Source organism: Megascapheus bottae, chromosome 2 (genome assembly GCF_031878675.1).
Source record: "Megascapheus bottae isolate mThoBot1 chromosome 2, mThoBot2.hap1, whole genome shotgun sequence".
Lineage (NCBI taxonomy): Eukaryota > Metazoa > Chordata > Mammalia > Rodentia > Geomyidae > Megascapheus > Megascapheus bottae.
In genome coordinates this window covers 37,082,963-37,104,023 of record NC_143510.1, presented here as the reverse complement: position 1 = coordinate 37,104,023, position 21,061 = coordinate 37,082,963, and the positions used below count along the sequence as shown (strand labels likewise).

The following is a 21,061-nucleotide window of genomic DNA, read 5'->3' as shown; positions in this document are numbered from 1 at the left end:
CAACAGGGGTTACAGCTTTGATTAATGTAGGACAGTGGAAGGGAATTAGAACTGTAAAATATGCTAGAAAGTCCACCAAACACAAAGATTGGACTTAAAAGGGCTTGGTATAGAATGAGTTAATTATGCCGTGAGCTAAACTCAATGTTATAGGATTTCCCTGTTACACTAGCACTGGAGGTGAGATGGGGAGAGTTAAAAACAAATAAATGCAAACCTTTCTAACGTGTGCTTCTTGTCAACCAACACACTGATTTGGCCGCACTGCGATGATGACTTGTGTATTGGGTTTGGTGTCTCTGTGTTTGTTGAGTTGGGTCCAAAATAGAATTTATTTTAACAAATGTTCTAGTTAACAACTTAGAGAAATGAATGGAATTGGGTTTTTCTGTCTTCTGAATACAAAAACCAAAGTATTAATAATAAGAAAAATGAGAATAAGGAGAGAGAAAGAATGAGAGAGTAAGAAAGAAGGAAGGAAGGAAGGAAGGAAAGAAAGAAAGAAAGAAAGAAAGAAAGAAAGAAAGAAAGAAAGAAAGAAAAGAAAAAGAAAAAAAGAAAGAAAAATATCTGATAACCTTGGGCTGCTAACTCCACAAGGGCAGTGGCCGTTGGGAGATAAATGGCCGCTCAAAACAGGGAGCCAGCAGCCCTGCGGTCACTGCAGCCCCTGCAGCCCCTGCCCCGCAAAGCTCTCCTCTCTCCTCTGTTCTTGGTAGTGGCACTGGTGGCTCAGGCCTGGCAGATGCAATCATCGCTCAGAAGCCATTAGCCAAGGAGAGTTGCTCTCATTAGTGGAAGGAGCCACCAAGACACTCAGAGCCACCAATAAATGCACTATGAAATGTCTTCTTTCTTCAGAATGAAATATCTTATCTCTGTAAAGTTTGACCTGGGCTCATTTCTGTACCACCATACTATCACAACAATAGTTTTCTTGTCATGTAGTTTGGTAGGATCTGGACATTTTCTTGTAGCCGCAACATGACAGCTGCTTTTTATTTCCTATGATACCTGCCCTGTTTTTAAGTCTATAGAAGTTTTCCACTACTCCTTCACAGAACTCAGCAACCAATTCCATAACCATGGACTAAAGTTCTTCCTCTCCCTTACCCCTTAAATGAAAGATTTTAAACTGTCCAGAGCCTTTTCACAAACTGTGAGGATTAATGCAGTTTTCCAAAGTCTTGTAATTTAGAAAAGCAGAATTTTATTTCCATATTGCTGCCATGAGAGCTTTTTCAGATAAGCATATTACATAGAGCATAATGTTTAGAAGTTTCTCCATATACAGCATATGCTGTCAGGTCAATTAACAGAATGCATTCTAGAAAATGTTTATTCAATAAAAATGAATAGCTGTTAAATAAAACAGCTATTTCTCAACAACATTCCATTTAATGATGGGAATTTTTTTGGCTTTTTAATTTTTTTTCTACCACCTGGCAGTTTTATTGTCTGTAAAGTCAGGCTAGGGAGTGCTTTGGCTGCTGTGGTTTTGAAGTATGGCTATGGTTTATATGAGGAGAGCAGTTTGGAAGAATCTACAAGGAAAAGTATTTTTCCAAGATAAACTATATTTTGAATTTGGACACTTGTGACTTAAAAATTACAAATTAGTGAGATGTTTAGTTTGCAGATATCCTTTGACATGTGTTTCAATGTGTTGAACTTTTAGGTCCTTTAAGAGAGAGTATGTGTTTTAAGTTAACTATATAAACAAGAGGCAGACACGTTGAACTCCTAGCAAGGGAGGCAGAGAGGTAAAAAGGATGGGGAGCCTTGCTTTAAAAAAATGTAAAAGTGGAGAAAGGAGGATCCATAGGATTGGTTTTTGCCAATGAGCTAACATAGGAGCTAAGATATTAATTGTACACAGGATCCTAAAACTCAAAAAAAAAATTAAGTTAGTGTCCTTAAAAAGGACTCCTGAAAAAAAATAATGATGCACTTCTACCATTTATATAGACAGTAGAGAATCAGCACAATCTATGAGATTAATCCATTACCATCCAGCTGAATTACAGTTGGACCTCTGTATTCATAAAGTCTGCATGTTCAACTCTGTGTAGATGTAGTCTAGGGGAGAAAAATTCAGAAGCCATTGGCCAAGAAGAGGTACTGCCATTTCTGTACTGTGCATGTGCAGACCATCTTCTCTTGTCTTTATTCTCTAAAGACTATGATGTAACACCTCTTTATGTGAACATTTATACTATATTAATCATTCGAAGTATTCTAGAAATGAAATGGGGAAGTGTGTGTAGATTCTGTACGAAAATTGTGTTACGTCTTATCAGAAACTAGATCATACATGGGTTTTGATATCTGCAGGGAACTGTGGCTCCAGACTCTCAGAGATATGGAGGGATGGCAGGAAATGGATCAAAGGGTCAACTGCATAAGGAAAAGCCAGAGGTTGTGTTTTGTTTGGACCCAAATAAGTACACCCACAAATAAAATTTATTCTCTTTACTTTCAAATGGCAACCTAGAGCCCTTCATTCATTTTTGTTAGTGGAATACCAGTGGGTACTAAGTGGATAAGCAATTGCTATCTGCAAACTTTTTAGCTCCTTAACTGGTCTCTGTGAAAAGGAATGAAGAAAGCCATCAGGGAAGGGACTAGCAGCGAGCTCCTTCTCTGTGAGAGGTGCCATCTCTTTACTTTGTATTCCTGCCCAGGTTACATTAAACCATATTAAAATCTGAGGGGGTCATCTGTGCTCTTGTCACCTTACAGCAGGTGATTTGGTGCAGCCTAGTAAGTGCCAAGGCCAGGGAGTGATGCCAGTTTTTTGTAATAAAACGATTCTTAAGAGCTTTGCTCAGCTGTTGCTTTAAACTATCTGGAAAGTCATTCTCTTTTTGTCCCTCTTAGAAGGGAAGCCTCCAGAAAGGGGCTGCAGAAGAAATAGGTATTTTTAGTATTTATCCAGCATCTCATGAGACTCACACCTACCTTGGAGGGTGTGAAAAAGCATGGCTGTCATTTTAAAGAAATTGCTATGCTGAGATAGACTCCCACTGAAAACATTGCAGAGTTCAAATCTTATGGAAAACATTGCTGCCCCAAAATATTGGGCAGATGGGCCGTGAGCATGGCCTACTGGTAGAGTGCTTGCCTAGTATGCACGAAGCCCTGCGTTCAATTCCTCAGTAGTGCTGTGGCTCAAGTGGTAGAGTACTAGTCTGGAGAAAGCCCAAAGACAGTGCACAGGCCCTGAGTTCAAGCAGGAATGAGAGCACCGAAGTGTCAGTGACAACCATACAAATTGAAGTAAAGCAGTGGCAGGAACTCAGATCATGCCGAATAACAGCATAGCCACAATAATAACAAACCCCCACTTTTGCTTAATTCCTTTTGTGGCTATTTCTGGCCAAAGCATATTTCCACCCTGCACGTTAAATTTAGTTCTCCACTCTGTTAGTTTAGACCTGCCTTCTATCAAAATACCGTGGTCAAAGATTTATGTCTTTGGCAATGTGAGATGTGAGAGTCTGGTATCAAATCCTTTCAAGATTTGATTACTAAAGAGTTTTGTGTCATTAACCTCTCCTTGAAAATTAAAATAGCAGTAGGAAACAGAAAGATAGAAAAAGAGAGAGAGAGAGAGAGAGACAGAGACAGAGACAGAGAGATGTGGTGGGGGGGGGAGGCTATACACACAGGAGTCTTTGGTAACCCAAACCCAGACACCGCAACTCATTATGGCACTTGACTCTTATGAGAAAGATTTGTACTTTGAGAACAAGATAATTTTAAGCCTTGACCTGTGAGGTAATTAAAATAATAATCATGAAATACCTCCCAATCTGTCTACTCAAAAAGAAAATCTCTTTTTGAACTTTGAGGAGATGTGACCTTAATGGTAATTTGTTGACAGATCATCTTCAGTGATTATGAAGAGTTTGTTTGGTGGAACTGGCAGGCTCCTATCTGTTCTGAGAAGGCAGAAACATTATGCTGTTTTGCAACTGCTTGGTTTATTGACAGCCAGAGCTGAGCAGGCAGAATTGGATGTTTGTATAATGTAAAACTATAGCTCGCCTGATGGAGTCTAGTATACTTTCAGGTAGTGCCTAAATTGCTTGATAAAAAAGGGTTACCAGGTGACTGCCTTTATGACAAAGAATAGCCATATAAATGGAAGGGGTCCCTGGAGCCTCAAGAAGGAAATTTATATAGAGTATTGAGAACTCCTTGTTAGAAATTCTCTTCCCATCATCCCTCTGTCTTAGAACTCAAGACCATGGTAACTGTGAAATGTCAATCGGAGCATTCCACAGACCCTTTGCTAAACACTGTTAGATTTAGTTCATGGAAATAGAACCTCCACACACACCCATGAGAAAGTGTGGACCTTCTTGCATCTTTGTTCCAAGTGAGCATATAAATGGACTCCACTGTGTAATCTTAAAATCCAGATTGCTCTCAAATCCAAAAAGGTTTTAGTGCCCTGACATGACAGTTAAATAGTTGTAGTTTGGGCCAGGTGTCTTTTGCTCATACTTATAATCCTACCTCTACTGGAGGCAAAGATTGGGACTGTCATGGTTTGTGGCCAACCTGGACAGAAGAGGTCTCAAGATCTCATCTCAACAGAAAAAATTTGGGCAGGGTGGCATGTATGGAGGTCTAGATTAGCCCAGACAAAAATGGAAGTATATTGCAAACATAATCAGAGCTTTTTACAAAATACTTGAAAGTATAGCTCAAATGGTAGAGTACATACCCAAGCAAGTACAAGAAAAAGAATACTCCCATATTTCTGAATTCAAGATCCAATAGCACCAAAAATGAAGAAAGGGAAGAAACCAAAATGTTTTGGGGCCATTTTGGATTTGTGATGCTCAACCAATCAAAAGTCTGTGCAGATAATCCAAGCTCTGAAACACTTCTGGCCTTCAGCACATCTTAGCTTTGGCTTCATGGAATTCTTTTATTTGTAGATTCTTTCTGTGTTCGTAGATTCTTTTCTTGGTGGGGGCCAACCTGTTGTGTGCTGTGCTGACAAAGCCTGAGAGAATGTCTGAGGAGTTTAATCAGCTAGAGCTTGAAGTGTAGTTGTGGTTGCTGTGTGAAGCTGGTTAGAAGTCTCCTGTTTCCTGCCTGTGATGCCTGAGTATCTAGGCTGGCCGAGTAAGGTGAAGAGGCAGGCAGAGGGAGGTATACTGACAGATGATGAGAAGGCTGGACCTCTCACTCTGTATGGGAAGGAATCCCTGAGAGATTCTTAGCCTTGACAAGGCTGTTGCATTTGATCTGACATTTATTAATGGGCCACTAACCTTGGTCTCATTTGATTGAGGGCATCCTGTTATGGGCCTCTCCCCTATTCCGCCTTGATCTTTGCACTTCTCCTACAGGAGAATCCCTTAGGCAACTGTGAGTCCTACCAGAGCAGAGATGGTCTTTGCCACCCCCTAAAACTCCCAGCCCACAGCAGAGTAAGTGGCATCTAGCCCTTCTTCCACAGACTATGTGTGAATGAATGGAGTAGGGAAAGGAAGGCTGGATCTGAGATCATTGAAGGAAATGCTTGAGCACCAGTGGGCCCATTGGAATTAGGATGTGTAGAATGATGTAGGGAATGAGCTGATGATTGACAGTTCAGGATTTTCCCCTACCTCAAAGAGCTGGTACCATCAAACAAAAAGAGAGTTGGGTAAAGCACCCCAGCTGCTTTCTTCCCTATCCTATTAGTGGTCATGATACAATCAAGAAAATATAAGCATAGTTAGTTTAAAAAACAAAATTGAAACAGAACAATTACAAATATAACAATAACCCAGTCAACTGAAGGGGAAAAACTCTCCTCTTGGGAAGATTTTTGTTGTTTAATTTTTTTTTTTTTGCCAGTCCTGGGCTTGAGCTCAGGGCCTGAGCACTGTCCTTGGACTTTCTCAAGGCTAGAGCTCTACCACTTGAGCCTCAGCACCACTTCCGGCTTTTTTCTATATATGTGGTACCGAGGAATCGAACCCGGGTCTTCATGCATGCTAGGCAAGCACTTTAACCACTAGGCCAAACTCCCGGCCCAATTTTGTTTTTTTTTTAATAGGATATCCTCTGGCATATCCCTTCCATGCCTATGGAAGGCAGAGGCTAGAGGATCACAAGTTCAAGGCCAGTCTGGGCTAAGTAGACCCTGTCTGTTAAAAAAAAAAAGTAAAACCAAAAAATAAAAGGTACCTTCTTCAATGGCCTAAAAGCCATTGCTTCAATTGCGTATGTTAATTTGGATTAAAATGATCTAGTACTTTCCCTTTAGCCTGAGCCAGCTTCTAATGAGTAATCTTCTCAAAGTCACAGGGGAAGGGCTGATAAACTGTGGGTGTCCTATTGATCCAGGAATGGGCTTATCATTTCTTACTAACAAAAGGAAAGAGAGTCAGATCTTTGATAAAAGTCTGTGTTCCATATTGACACAAGCTTCTTACAATGAATTTGTTTTAAAGTTGCCAAGGGGAATGCTTGTTGTTTCTCTTGTTGGAAAAAATACAATGTCTAATTATTAAACAGCTGATACTATTGGCAGACACATTTAGGCGATATGGATTCCACTGCCCATAGAAGAGTCTCCTTGGTGGTGGTGAAGTTGAGCCTTGCCTAAGAGAGGGAAGGTGGAGCTAACCTCTTTCCTTGTCTAATATTTCCAATTTGTTGTTTTCTAGTGTCTTCTGCATAAATGAAAAGCTATGCAAGACACGGGTTTGGGGTTTTTTGTTTAGTTTTTCATAAACCACACTTATGATACTGACTATTTGAATTCAAGGCCTCACACTTTCATTGTGCTTTTTTGTCCCACTGCTGGTGCTCTACTACTTGAGCAACACCTCTATTTCTGGCTCTTTGGTGGTTCATTGAAGAGAAGAGTCTCATACTTTGTCTGCCAGGGCTGGTTTCAATTGAAATCCTCAGATCTCTTGAGTGGCTGGGATTATAGAAGTGGTCCAGAGTATCTGGCTTCTAATTCTGTGTTCTGTCCATGGATAGATGAGCCTTTTGTGATTGTCCCCCTCTTTCCCCAACTACAATGAACTTCTCTTCACAGCTTCATCCTCAGCAAAGCTTTTTGAAATAGATTCTCCCATCATTCCTTATTGATACAACTTCACTTAGCGGTCAGTGTCCTGTCATGGTAACTCAGCTGAGGAGAGGCATTGTGCCAGCTGGTTGGGCATTAATGCTTTTTATCACTGTACCTTGTCTTGTCCCCAACTTCTGTCTCTCCACATTGAAGGGAAGGTGACATGATGTCTTTTTAGTCATTCAAATCCAATAACTTTTAATCTGAAGGTTAAGTAGTGAGATATAAACTAAGAGATGATAATATCAATTTTATGTTCACTGAAGGGCACAATATACCGCTTTCTACTAGAGAGAAAATCGTGCGTAAAATGTCTTTTGCTTTTCCACAGCAGAGTCATGTGTCTCAGAGCTAAGGGAAGAAAGATTTTTGGAAAGAATTTAATAAAATAAGATGTAACATCCTAGAGCAGGACAAAGTGGCTTTTGTGATTGCAATTATTACATATTAATTTTTCAAGGCTACATGGTATGAAGTACTTCCCATTTTATAACACCTCATATTGACTCTTGTTATCCTTCCTGCAAACTCAACAACCTTTCACAAGGTTAAAGATGGGGAGAGAATGACACAACGCTCATTCTTTCCTGACTATTTTTGGTCCTAATGCATATGATAAATAATACTGTGATAATATTGCTTACCTCCCCTCATTTTTCCCCCTTCCTCCTGGTGATATTTCCATTTCAACTCAATAGGAATTTCACATCCAAAAGCACTAAGTGGAAATACCTTCATCTGGTACATTTTTATGATGTTATTCTGATTACCTCATCAGATTTATAGTTGTATTATGAACACTAAATTTTGTGCTATTTTTATGCGTGTGTGTAGGGTGTATTCAGGATATATGTACGTATACATAATTTATATATATACTATATATTATATATGCTATGTTACATATGTACATATACATTAAGAATACTTATCTGTAGTCTTCCCATACCATTAATATACCTATGAGATGGATACAGTATCATGCTTGTGCTGCCATATTTCCAATTATAATTGTCTAAATCATATTCTGTAATGGAGTGAGTCACAGTTACAATTGTCAAGATGACATTCTGGAAACCATTTCTCACTTGTTCAGATGGCTTTTCAGTACTTTTCACAGGGTATGTACTGAGTGTCAGGCATCATACCAAGCCAGTGAGGGCCCTCAGGCCAAATCTGCTCTGCCCTCTAGTATTGCTCAGTCCAGGTATGTTGAGACACAGCTGAACTGCTTGCTTATCATGTGTTGTCTGTGGCTGTTCTGGGGTGACAGTCGGCCAGGAGAGTTGTCGTGACAGAAATCATATGGCCACAAACTTTATGATGCACATCATCTGAATTTTCCAAAAAACAAAGTATTGAATGGTAGATGCAGCAAGATCTTCCTGTTTTTCTTCATGACAATTGTTCTTCTCTCAATTGTCTATATATATATATAGACATATATATATGTATATAGACATATATATATATATATATGGATTGAAGACTGGTTTACAGCATCTAGAATGAGAATAACTGGGAGGTGTCAGCATACATCATTATTTCTAATCATTTACCTGATGATGTCCAAATTAGGTGTCTGTGTATCATTGGGGCTGAGAACGGTTCTCAGCACGCCTATTAAAGTGGAAAATAGAGTTTGGAAAACATTTAGTGACTCAGATTTTCCTTGCCCTGGCTACCTAACCTTAAACACACACACACACACACACACACACACACACACACACACACACACACACACACACGGTATATTTTGCTGAGTATGGTAGCTCAAGCCTCTAATCCTAACTATTCGGGAGGCAGAGATCAGGGAATCCTGGTTCAAGGCCAACCTGTAGATAAGAGTACATAAGATTCCATCTCAGTCAGTGGCTGAGCATAGTGGTTCACATCTGTTATCTCAAACTGCACAGAAAGCACCATGTTGGGGCACAATGGCACATGCTTGTCATCCCAGTGGTAAATGAAAACACAATGGGAGGGCCACTGCCCATTTGGGCCCAGGCAGAAAGCAAGACAAAGAGTGCATAACCTGATCATGGGGCAATAAAATAAAAACTGCATGCATTGATTAATAGATAAGATTAATCCATAGATGAGAGAAAGTAGCCCGGAGGGGAGAAATTTGTATTTAAGCTCTTGGACTCTTTTGAAGACCATGCTGAAATTAGAAAACAATCACTCAGTATGTGCACATCTGTTGATTGCTTATAATCCTTCCAGTCAGGAGATAATGCAGGGCAGGTGAAAGCTAAGCTTCATGCCTTAGATTTCTAACTTGGATAAACTGCCTAAAAGATGTGTCTTTGATAGTTTTAATTTTGAGATAGACAAGGCTGGCTCTGTATTGGAGGCATAGGGCAAGTCCAGGTCTGAGTGTGACAGACAACTGCGTATGAATTCACTGGACTTTAGGAAATGATCCAGGGCCGGTGCCTGTGTCTATGATTTCCAGAGATTAGATGATGGCTGATGAAGTCCACTTATTTGGTTGGTGGTATCCATATTTCACATGCTCTTATATTGAATATTAGATCATTTACTTCTATTTATCATATGGCCATAATAACTGAAACTGTAATGCCTAATTTATAAAAAGCTGTTATATTGGAAGACATTTGCTCAATCTAGTTATTTGTGACAGGTATTTCCTAGGAGATAAGATTGGCTTTGTATTTCCTCCCTCTGGAGGCCCTTCTTCTTCTCTTCTTTCTCAATTCTCTTTTTTAAGCTTCTTGTGAAATGATTTATTATATCCTATTTAATATGATTATTCTTAAATTCTGCCCTCTTTTGTGAACTTCATGAGAACCAAGAAAATTTGCTCTGAAAAACAAAAATGTGTGTATTCCTATATGTATGTTTCTGTTTGAGTATAGAATTTTATAATTAAAATGTGATATACAGCTTTTTTAAATAATCAGTTGATATTAAGTATAGTAGTGCCCTAACTCTCCTTTGTAGAAGGTGTGCCATTTGGTTCTAAATGTTTACAGTATGTTCCCCAAGTATTCTAAGTGGAGTGCTGTCAGCTCTGATGAAAACCCTGGAAAGTAAGGTCATCTCAACCTGTCCATATTAAAATCATAACTCCACTGCCTACTCTCAAACTTTCCTCATTACAAGCCTACAAACCAGCAGGAAGATCTTTGAGAAAAATCAGTGAAAAGGACAATAAATGGTATCTATAGTATACACAGTACAGGCACCCCCTTGTGATGGGCTCTGGCTTTGTGTATCCCATTATGGCCCTTTTGGGCCTTGGCGTTCAAGAGGCTTCACACACTTTGATTCAAGGACTTACTTTTTACTGAGACACTAGATAACATTCAACAGTGCCCTCATTGGCTTTGTCTATAAGGACTTTAAGGCAATTTGCTCTCCATCTCCCTCCACTCAGCATTCCATTCTGTAGATCTGTGGAAGTAGGACTCAAGAATTTGTATTTATGATTTCTATAACCCACTGTTTGCTGCGGGCTGGAGGATCTTTCATTATTGTTGTTTTTGTTTCATTTGTGTGTGTGTGTGTGTGTGCATGTGTTTGTGTGTGTGTGCACACCCGTGTGTGTGGGGGGGGTTGCTGGTCCTGAGTTTTTAACTTGGTATCTGGGTACTGTCCCTGACTTCTTTTGCTGTAGACTAGTGCTTCATCCCTTGAGCTACAGCTCCACTTTAGCTTTTTTTGGTGGTTAATTAGATATAAGAATCTCATGGACTTTTCTGCCCAGGCTGGCTTCAAACGGTAATCTTCAAATCTCAGCCTCCTGAGTAGCTAGGATTCGCTCCCTGTGGCCTGAGTCATTGGTGCTCAGCTAGAGGACCACTTTTGAGGAATCCTTGGCAGAGAGGTGGAGTCTGTGGAGCCAGTATGTGGGTCCTCATTAGAGCTTCACTCCTCACATTGGGCACCTTGCATACCAGTAATTTCTCAGTGCCTCAGTTTACACATTTGCCAAATGAGGATTCTGGTAGTATTTAGTGTTCTGAGTATAACCCAGAATCCTCAGAAGATTGTGTGACACTTGTAAGTGGTATGTAGACATTAGTTGTGGCTCTTTTATCATAATCATCATCATCAGGAACATAACCTACAGGAATGAGGTGAGTCAGACCTTGTGGTGGCATTTATAAAATGAACAATTGGAGACATATTAAATCAATATTAGAAGGGCTAAATAACTGTATACATACACAATTTTAAATGTCTGCTCATCTGCTTAATAGTATTGTCTGTCTGTCTGACTCTCTCTTTCTCTCTCTCTCTCTCTCTCTCTCTCTCTCTCTCTCTCTCTCTCTCTCTCTCTCTCTCCTCTCTCTCTCTCTCTCTCTCTCCCTCCCTCCCTCCCTCCCTCCCTCCCTCTCTCTCTCTCTCTCTCTCTCTCTCTCTCTCTCTCTCTCTCTCTCTCTCTCTCTCTCTCTCTCTCTGCCTGATTTCTACCATGAAATTATTATAACCAATAATTATTGTTATCTCACATGATAAAATTGTGTCAAAAATCAGTCCTTGGTCAAAGCAAACACTGGAGATGGGAAAAGAGCAAACTTTTTTTTCTCTATATATTTTCTGCAGGCATGCACCCCCAGTTTCCTCATCTTTCTCCACTGTCACCCTGCCTGTAGTCGGTCATGTGTAGATATTTGCTGCTTATCCAGTGCGTGTTTCATTGCCTTGGGGAGCTGCAAAAGTCAGGAAGAATATTTTATTGGAAGCATTTTAGAATTGCCTGGTTGATGGTTGAAAACCTTCTCCAATAGTTCCTCTGTAAATAACATTGGGTCAGTCTTGTCATCTCTCCAAGCTTTACATGTGTGTGTGTGTGTACGTGTGTGTGTGTGTTTGTTACCTGTGAAATGGAACACTAGAGCTAGAACCTTCTAAATTAATATAATAACCTCAACAATCTGCCCTTTATACTTTTCTGAGCATCTAGGGCAGATGTAGTAAAATCATGTTTAAGTTCTTAGGAACCAAAACATGGAGTCCCTGTGGGTGCAGTGTGGTTTCTGAGGACTGGTCCATGTTTTTAGCTCACCCATCCAATGTCATCACCTTAGGACATTGCATGCATCTCTGTTGGGGACCTCTAGAAGAGCCATCCGCTGTGAAGACAGGAATCATGTGTCTTCCCTCATCTGGATGGATTATAATAGTGCATAGTCCTTATCTGACCATCAGACTCTTCATTTTGAAACTTCCCTGGACATGAAGATTGCAGGGACCCAGTTCTTGTAGACAATTAGTGCCCCAATTTACTATTTTAGCAAAGAAAACACATACCTTAATCAATACAGAATTTCTTCTCCATACCTGCCAGCAATGTTACCAAAGTGGCCCCATGCACAAATGTTTTAAATTTGGAGACAGAGTTAAGGACTCAGTCTGCCTCCAGAATCTGAATTGAATCAGGGTTTTATTTCAGATAAAATCTTTGGGGCTCATAACTTTAAAAACACAACTTTTACTGGCATTACGCAATTTGCCACGGGTCATTTAGCAAAATGTTTGTATATGTAAGCCCAGGTTCTTCTTTTTTTTCTTCTTCTTCTTCTTTTTTTTGGAAAAAAAAAGGAAACGTGGAGAGTAGGGATTGGATTTTGCTAAAATCCAGGTGGCATTTCAGTTTATATTTAATTTTAATTGGAAATCAAATACAGGCAATGGAGGAAAAAAAATCCACCATGTTTTCTTTACTAAGAGTATCCTTTGGGGAGAGAGCAAAGGCAGTGCCAGCTAAGTTTTAAGAAGCAGCTTTTTTAAAAAATTGGCGTATCTTTTTGTTCTGGCTAAATTCTTGTACCTGTAATTTCTTTAAAGCACTGGAGTTTTTATACATGGCAGTAATTTTTCTGTGTCAGTGCTCCTTGCTACCTTCTCTCTGTCCATGTTTTTCATCTGGAACTAGGAGAACAATAACATATTATACAGAACTGGTTATTTTTCTGTTCTGCCTGATGAATCAATAGATGGGGATAATATATGCTTCTTGTCGCCCATTTTGATTGTAGAGAGTAGGGGAGGGAGTTTCTAAAGAAGTAAGAACAAAAACTTTTTAGTTTCTTTTCTTTTTTTTTTTTTGCCAGTCCTGGGCTTGAGCTCAGGGCCTGAGCACTGTCCTTGGACTTTCTCAAGGTTAGAGCTCTACCACTTGAGCCTCAGCACCACTTCCGGCTTTTTTCTATGTATGTGGTACCAAGGAATCGAACCCAGGCCTTCGTGCATGCTAGGCAAGCACTTTAACCACTAGGCCAAACTCCCGGCCCTTTTTAGTTTCTTTTTGAACAAACCAGAATTTAGAAAGTCTTCCAGGCTGGCTTTCCACCATTTGAACCACAGTTCTACTTCTGGCTTTTTGCTGGTTAATTGGAGATAAGAGTCTTATGGACTTTCCTTCCTAGGCTGGTTTTAAACTGGTTTCCTCAGATCTCATCCTCCTCAGTGGCTAGCATTTATTGTAGGCCTAGCTTCTTGGAGTTTGACAGCTAACTATAGGCAAGGAGGATGAAGCATTGGGGTTCTGAAAGATCTAACCAGAGTGGGGTGGGGGCTGTCTCTGGCACAGAACCCATTTGAGATTTCTGTCTCCCTGGACTTATTAGGGGGGGGGGAATATTCCTGCTTAGAAGTGGGAAACCTGGGTTTATTAATTAAACTGCAGCGAATCAGCTGTGAGCAGTAGGTACAGTAGGTGTTTTATAGACTAATTAAAAGCAGCCAATCTGGGCTTAAGAATTCTTTATAGCTCTTATGTTGGATACATAGAGCCAGAAGACTTCAACAGCAGGCTTTGTCCAGGTCCCCCCAACAGCTGTCATAGACTGACAGGCCCAGGGAAATACCTTCTGTGTTTTCTTAATATTATGTAACAGACTTGAACCTTTTTTTCCCAACCAACCAAAAAAAAAAGTATTTGGAAAAAATATTTGTAGTGTCCTGTGTTTCTTGAGGAAATTATTCACTGAATCTCTCTGATTAATGAGTACATTGTTTTGAAGCAGCCACAGTAACTTTTGTTGTTATAATATCTGGGACGAGTGAATTACTTTGCTTTAAGAATGGTTAGTTCTGTTGACAAAATGTCCTTCGCTTCCCCAGTGGTATTTTGTATTCATGCTTTCTGTGGCCCACCCTGCTTCGGTCACATTGAACATTATTCCAGTCAACAAAAAACAACTGGTGAGCACAGTAAACAAAAGATAGGCCACATGAAGGACGCATGGTGAGAACAGTTGAAGAGTCATAACCTCCAAGTCCAAATGTGTCCACTTCCCTAGCAGCAAAAGCATTTGTTTGTTTCTGGTTTAGGAAAGAAACTTGAATCTTCCTGGCTGATTTTGCAAACTTGGAAGGTGGCACCAAGCTTTTGCTTTACCATGGAATCAATGCCTATTGGTCAGTGTTTTGGATCAGCACAAAAACCCAAGTGCCAACCTGCAAAGGATCTTTTTAGTCTCTTTCTTTCTCACCTTTGAAAATAAGCTGCCAGCTCTGCTTTTGGCAGGAACAGTGGAGCCGCCTGAAAAGCAGTCTTTTTGGAAGAAAGGAAAGTTGTAGTTTGCAACTCTCGCACTTTGGGCTGCTTGTTTGACAGGCAAAGAACCTTAGTTCCTGGCAGGTGTCACCAAGGCCACAACTGCATTGTCATTGCAAGAAAGAGACATGCTTAATGGGCCAAAGAAGAAAATCAAGCAGTTTTTTTTTTCCCCAGTAGGAAGAGCTGAAGGGGGTGTATATTTGAAATGGCTCAGATGCTTTCTTCCTCAGGGTCTGGGGATGGAAACCAGGTCTTATGTATCCTGGACAGATAGGTGCTCTACTGCTAAGCTAACCTCTTGATTTTATGGGACAGAATCTCCCTTTGTCACTTAGACTGCCTCTACCTCCCAACTGTTAGGGTTGCAGGCTTAGTCCTCTGTACCTCGGTCTACAGGCTACTGAAAGTTCCTAGTACATCCCTCTTTATCCCAGACTCTTTATGGGCCAGAAACCTCTTCTGAAAGATTCCATTGGACCTTGATTCTTCCTAATAATTCTTTCTTGATTAAATAATGAATATTTTTTCCAAATCTCTACCTCCAGTAGGAATGGTGAAGCATGGCCTCAAGCTGTTCACTTGGCATCATTTATCTATTTGTACTAGTGGCTTTCCTTACTCTTCCATGTCTCTCCATAGGGTAGTGTGTGTGTGTGTGTGTGTGTGTGTGTGTGTGTGTGTGTGTGTGTGTGTGTATAAGAGAGATATAGAGAGTGATGATATTTCAGTCACTCTCCTTTTATTGTGTCTGTAGAGTCATAGAATTTTTAGAATTCTTTGCATGATCCAGCTTCACATTTGATAGATGAAAAACCTAAGCTCAGACAAAATAAAGGCTTTGCCTTGTGGTTAGCGTTTGCATGGATGCCTCCAGTGTGTTTAGAAACAGTCTCAGAGGGAATGGTGAAGACCCTACCTAGGTCTGTGGGGGTACACAGTCAGTAACACAACTCCTGTGAGCACCATGGCTTCCCTGGCAGCATCATACTGGGAGGCAGCTGCATGTCTGTGTGTGCACGTGTGCACCTCCACCTTCACAATTTTGTTGTCAGCTGTTGGATTATGGTTATGTTCTCCACACTAACATCTCTAGAGCAGGGACCAGCAGACTTTAAGCTTAAATTTTAGATTGTGTAATTTTGTTTCCTTTCCCTGTCATAATACTCTGTATGAAAATAGCTCTGGCTACAATGTGGCTGTATGCCAGTCCAACTTTATACAGAAAGAGAATTGGACTTAGCCCTGAGGCCTGACCTAGCCCATCTCTAGATCTTGACTCAAGAAAACTTTCTGTGTCAGCTGGGCGGGGGGTAGGGGAGATTCTTCCACTTACCACATGATACCTTTAAATCCTACCCTCTCCCCCCCCCCTTTAAAATATATTTTTAACACTTTTCTTTTACAGGAAAAAATAAAAGAAGAAGAATTTCCCAGTCTCATCTTCCCTGCCATAGTTTGTTTCCCAATTCTCATTCCTCAGAGCCTGGTTCACTGTGGTTATCCCACATTGTCCTGCATGCTGCCGGGAAGGCAGCTGAGTCTTTCTAGAACGCGCCAGCCAGCAGTCCCCAGTGAGATGACTTCACTCTCCTCTCCTTCTCTTTAGTCTCCCCGTTATCAGTCACCATTCCTTCCTATTCAGTCTTCACCAACGTTCTGTTACTTTCACATGCCACTCTCCTTTTAAACTTGCTTTCTACTGGGCCTAGTGGTATAGCCTTATAATCCCAGCTTCTCAGGAAGCTGAGCTGGGAGAATCACAAATCATAGATTTCAGGGCTAGTCTGGGCAATCTCTAAGTAGAATGTATAATAGCTTGAGACTAGCCTAGGCCTTCTTCTCTTTCTCTGTGTAGTTTCAGTAATAAGGCATTCTATTTCTTCAATATTTGTCGTTATTTTATTCAAGGCAAGAGTGAAGGTTTAAAAAAAAGGTTTTGGTTTTGTTTTTAATGAAAACCTTTCCCATTATGGAGTGTGGGTAGTTTGATGGTCACTTTGAGGTGAAAGAAGGAAAGCTGGTAGATCTTCCTTTATCCTAACAGACCTTGTCAGCTCTTTCAACTCTTTAGGGATACTGACTCATGTTCTTAGGCAATGAATGGGAAACTCCCCCTATGGTAGAGAAAAGGGTGACCTTCAGGCCAAGGAGCGGGGGCAGTGATTTCTCAAATGTGCAAATGCATGATTGCAGTTCTGGCCTGAGAACACCGATGTACGTGACATGGTGCTCTTTCCCTAGCTGGTGCTGGGATGTGAGACATCCCTGTCCCTCTGGGCCTCTGGGTTCTAGCTCGTCATAAAAGTTCTCACTGCCTCTGTGTTATGCATATTTAAAAGGACCCCCAATGCTGGCATCATTCCTACAGGTATCTGTGTGTTTTTGTTTTGTTGTGGTACTTTGGTGGTGAACAGATACCTTATCAACCCCCCAACCCCCTACATGACAACTTAGAAGTGAACTTCTTGCCATCTTTGCCCTTGGGAATGTGGTCTAATAAACTTTCTCACATCCCCTGGGTGCCAGTTACTGACCTCCACTAGTAGACTTCAAAATATATATGAACCAACGAGGTTGACCGACATTTGCTGTAGCAAGACTTAGGCTCAGTTTTCCCCAGACTGCAACTTTGACTATGATAGGGTGCCACCCCTGTCGATCTCAGAGCTTTGGTACCTCATTGGCTAACACTGGCACTGCTTTCTGACATCAGTGGGTCTCTGTAGAGAATCTCTGCTGGGTCAAGTCACCTTCTGGTAAGGATGGCGCATGTAAAGGGCCACATGAGACTTGAGCCATTGTTCCCAAGGAGCCCTGCATCCCTTTCCACAGAGCCACTGGGCTTCAGTGACTGTCAACTCACATACTATGTGGCTAGTGTGCCTCATCTCTTCAGTGTTATTTCTAGTGAGGTTTCTTCAGGATATTCTCTTTTCCTTCAGCGTGTGAGCCTAAGGGAAGATTGTCTTTGGGCTGAGGACATGCAAGGCCCTGAGTTCAAACCCCTGGGAAGGAAAGAAGAAAGGGAGGGAGGAAGAGATGAAAGAAGGGGAAGGGGAAGGGAAAGGAAAGGAGACGTTATCTTTGTATGGCAATAAGCCAGGTGAATCTACCCCAAAAATATGTGTTCTTTCTCTTCTCCTTGTTCTCTTAGAATAAACTGGGTTGGGTTGTAGATAATTAGCTTTTTCGCCCTTTACAGAATGAAATTCTAAGCAACTAATAACATTTCAAAGCAGCAAGTGAAAATGCAAAGTAGAAGTAGAAAGAGGGAGAGAAGGTAGGCAGAGACCCTCATGATGAACACAGGGCCAGTCAACAAAGGGGACCCCAAACTCCACGACCTTCTGGCTCAATGAGCTCAGCACATTACTCAGCCTCAGTTTCTTCAGTGCAAAATAAGGTTCACAAGGGGTTCCTTTTCCATCTAAAGGGTGCTAGGGGAAACAAATGAGGCGTTCCTGGTCAATGTACTTGGAAAGCAGTGAAATGCTGTCACCATTGACAGATGTGCTTTTCCTTCCCATCTGATTCTTGGAGGCTTTCAATCCCAAAACTTGTGGATTTCCCTGGAGCCACTCAGGCTCCCTGAATGTGGTGACTTGTCCCCTGGGGTTGCATTGAGGAATCCTTAACCAACAGTTCCTTAAAGGCAGACATCCATCTGTGTTCCCTAGGTTTGAATTTTTATTCTCTTTCTTTAGTATCGTAAGTTTTAAAGCAAAAGGCAGCTGGGCCATGGTGGTTCATTCTTATAATCCTAGCTACTCAGAAGATTGAGATCTGAGAATCCTGGTTCAAAGTCAACTCTGGCAGACAAATCAGAGAGACTCCTATCTTCAATCAACTAATAAGAGCTGGAAGTGGAAGTATAGCTCAAGTGGAAGAGTGACAGCTTTGAGCTGAAAAAGCTACTAAGAAGAGTTCAGGGCCTTGAGTTCAAGACCCTTATACCAGCCTAGAAAGAGAAGAAAAGAAAATGAAAGAAAAAGGGAAAGGAAAAGAAAAGAAAAAGGGAAAGGCATGGAATATAGAGTTTCTGTTTATAGACATTACAGAAAGCGAACCTAGGGCTTCAGGCAAACAAAGCCAGGATGGAAGTCTGGCCACACAGGAAGCTACGTGAGGTTTGACAGGAAGCATAGGACTTGGGTTGTTACTTATCAAGGAGTATTTGCTGTTGGCCTTAGTATAATAATGTTAATGAGATTATTAGGTGGGGGAGATTTTCAATAAATAATTGATAAGGATTAGAAAGTGCCTTTTCTGCAAATAAACTTCAGAATAATTAATATTCATGGGCTCTGTTTGTCAACAGAAAAAAATGTAAATGAAGAGCTAGTCCTCTGAGCAGAATCCTGTTGTGGAGGACATCTGTGAGGCAGAGGTTAAGAAAAAGGAGATATTCTGACTTCAGAGTCCCAGCCCAGATCCCCAGTCTTGGGTGTGTGGCCACCACATTCCACACCCTTGCATATGTGCTTTGCCATCACGTCTGCCACCTGCAAGAAGCCCTGAAATCCGATTTCTAATTGGCTTTGGTTACAAGTTATGTAGAACGGCTGGTTGCTTAATACAGAAGAAGTAGTATACACAAGTCACTTTTATTTCTGATTTCTAATCACACTCTGGATAATAGATGACACTGCTCATTCAGTACTTTTAACTTCAAAGCAGAGAGAAGGCATGTATGACAAGGCCGGGAGCGGGAATACAAAAATACTAACAACACAAGGGAAAATGCCTGTTTACGGGATTGCATTTGTTAGCACGCTTTCTTCAGATATTGTTCCCCCAGGAATAGCGAGGAGATGAGCAGCGTGAACAATGATTTAACATCTGAAAATGGTACTTAAAGAGTTTCTGTCTGCTAGTAATGTGATGAAGGCTTCTGAAGGGAACCTGGGGACTTCATTTCTTCTATTTATCTATATGTCTCTCTGGTTTTAGTCAGCGGTAATTGCATATTTAACCCCTCAAATAGCTTTAACCCTTACTGTGCCAACTCGCTACCCTGCTCAAAATGTATTTTCATCTCAGCAAAGACAGACATGGAGATTCCTTGCCGAAAATTATTTAAAAAGAATTTTGAGAAAGAAAATCTGGTGAGTGGGCATTTGTTTAGAGAGGGATGGGTAGAATGCAGAGAAGGAAAAGAGGGAATGTTAGATAGAGCATTTTGGAGTTAACTAGAGAAAGACAAACATATTCTTACCTCTCTGGAAAAGGCTCAGTGAAAATAAAAAACAAATGGAAAAAAGGATGCAAACGTAAATAGCAAATAGAAATGAGAAAGAAAATGACCAAAGCCACCAGTTTTTTTTGTTTTGAATTCACTGAGGCTAGAGCTGAGAAAGCAAAAAGAAGGTGCCATGGACTGACGGTGGAGACGGGCTGGAAAGCCAAAGGATGAATTCGTCTCTTGCATCAACAATATGGTTTTCTCAATTATTGCTCGTTCCGGGAGGCCTGCTTAACAGCTTCTGTGAAACAAATATTAACACAAATTGTATAATTACATCAAAATCCCAAATTCCTCAAAGAGGCAAACAGCTCAGAATAGGAGAGCAATAAAACATCCTATAGTCAAAAGCATGACACTCCAAAGGAACTCTCAGCCTGGATCCGAGCGACTTTCACAGTTTATTTTCATGGTATTTAAATTATGATACCAGTGGGTATTTTTAATTAGTGTGCACTTGTCTCCATAAGCCATGTTGGCAAATTTGACTCATTCATACCGTAGTTGCTGTAAAAGAGGCCAGCACAGCCTGCAGGAATTAAAATTAAAAGTTCCTGCAAGCTGTTGTCGACATGACCATATCTCATTAACTTTAAAAATGGAGATTATTTGCCTGAAAGCTTGACTACCAGTAATCAAATATTAGGCCCAACCGAGTGTGTGTGTGTGTGTGTGTGTGTGTGTGTGTGTGTGTGTGTGTGTGTGTGTGTTTAGGGAGATTGCATCATTGTACCGTCATTGTGCTATATACCACTAAATGTTTCTCAGTTCACTTGAAATAGTAATATAAGATTTGTGTTTTGACAAAAGCAATAGGAAAGAGAAATACAGACATATGGCCCGAAAGTATTATTAGGATAGTTTTATTTTAGAGGAAGATTCATTATTTACTAGGTCTGAAGATATATGCAGTTTGCGGATTGCTAGTTCTTTACCCATTAGGAATACTAGTTAATTATCTGGACTATCACCCCTGGTTTGATCAAAGTTTTAAGTATTGGATAGAGAGTAGGATTTGTCTCCTGATTATCTTTATTTATCTGGTTAACTGGCTTGCATCAGAAATTTGTACACTGGACTCATCCCATAGTTTTAACTAAATATGATGACAGAGTTATAAAATTGTGTATAAAATGAATCAAAATAGAAGAGCTTTCTTATCTCTTCTATTCTTGAACTAGCTTAA

The 21,061-nt window shown here is 40.6% G+C and overlaps 1 protein-coding gene across 2 annotated transcripts in view; it reads left to right on the top strand.

Moving 5' to 3' along the window:
* Positions 1–21,061, top strand: part of Foxp1 (forkhead box P1) — a 574,139-nt gene that overhangs the window by 342,930 nt on the left and 210,148 nt on the right. The window lies entirely within an intron of this gene.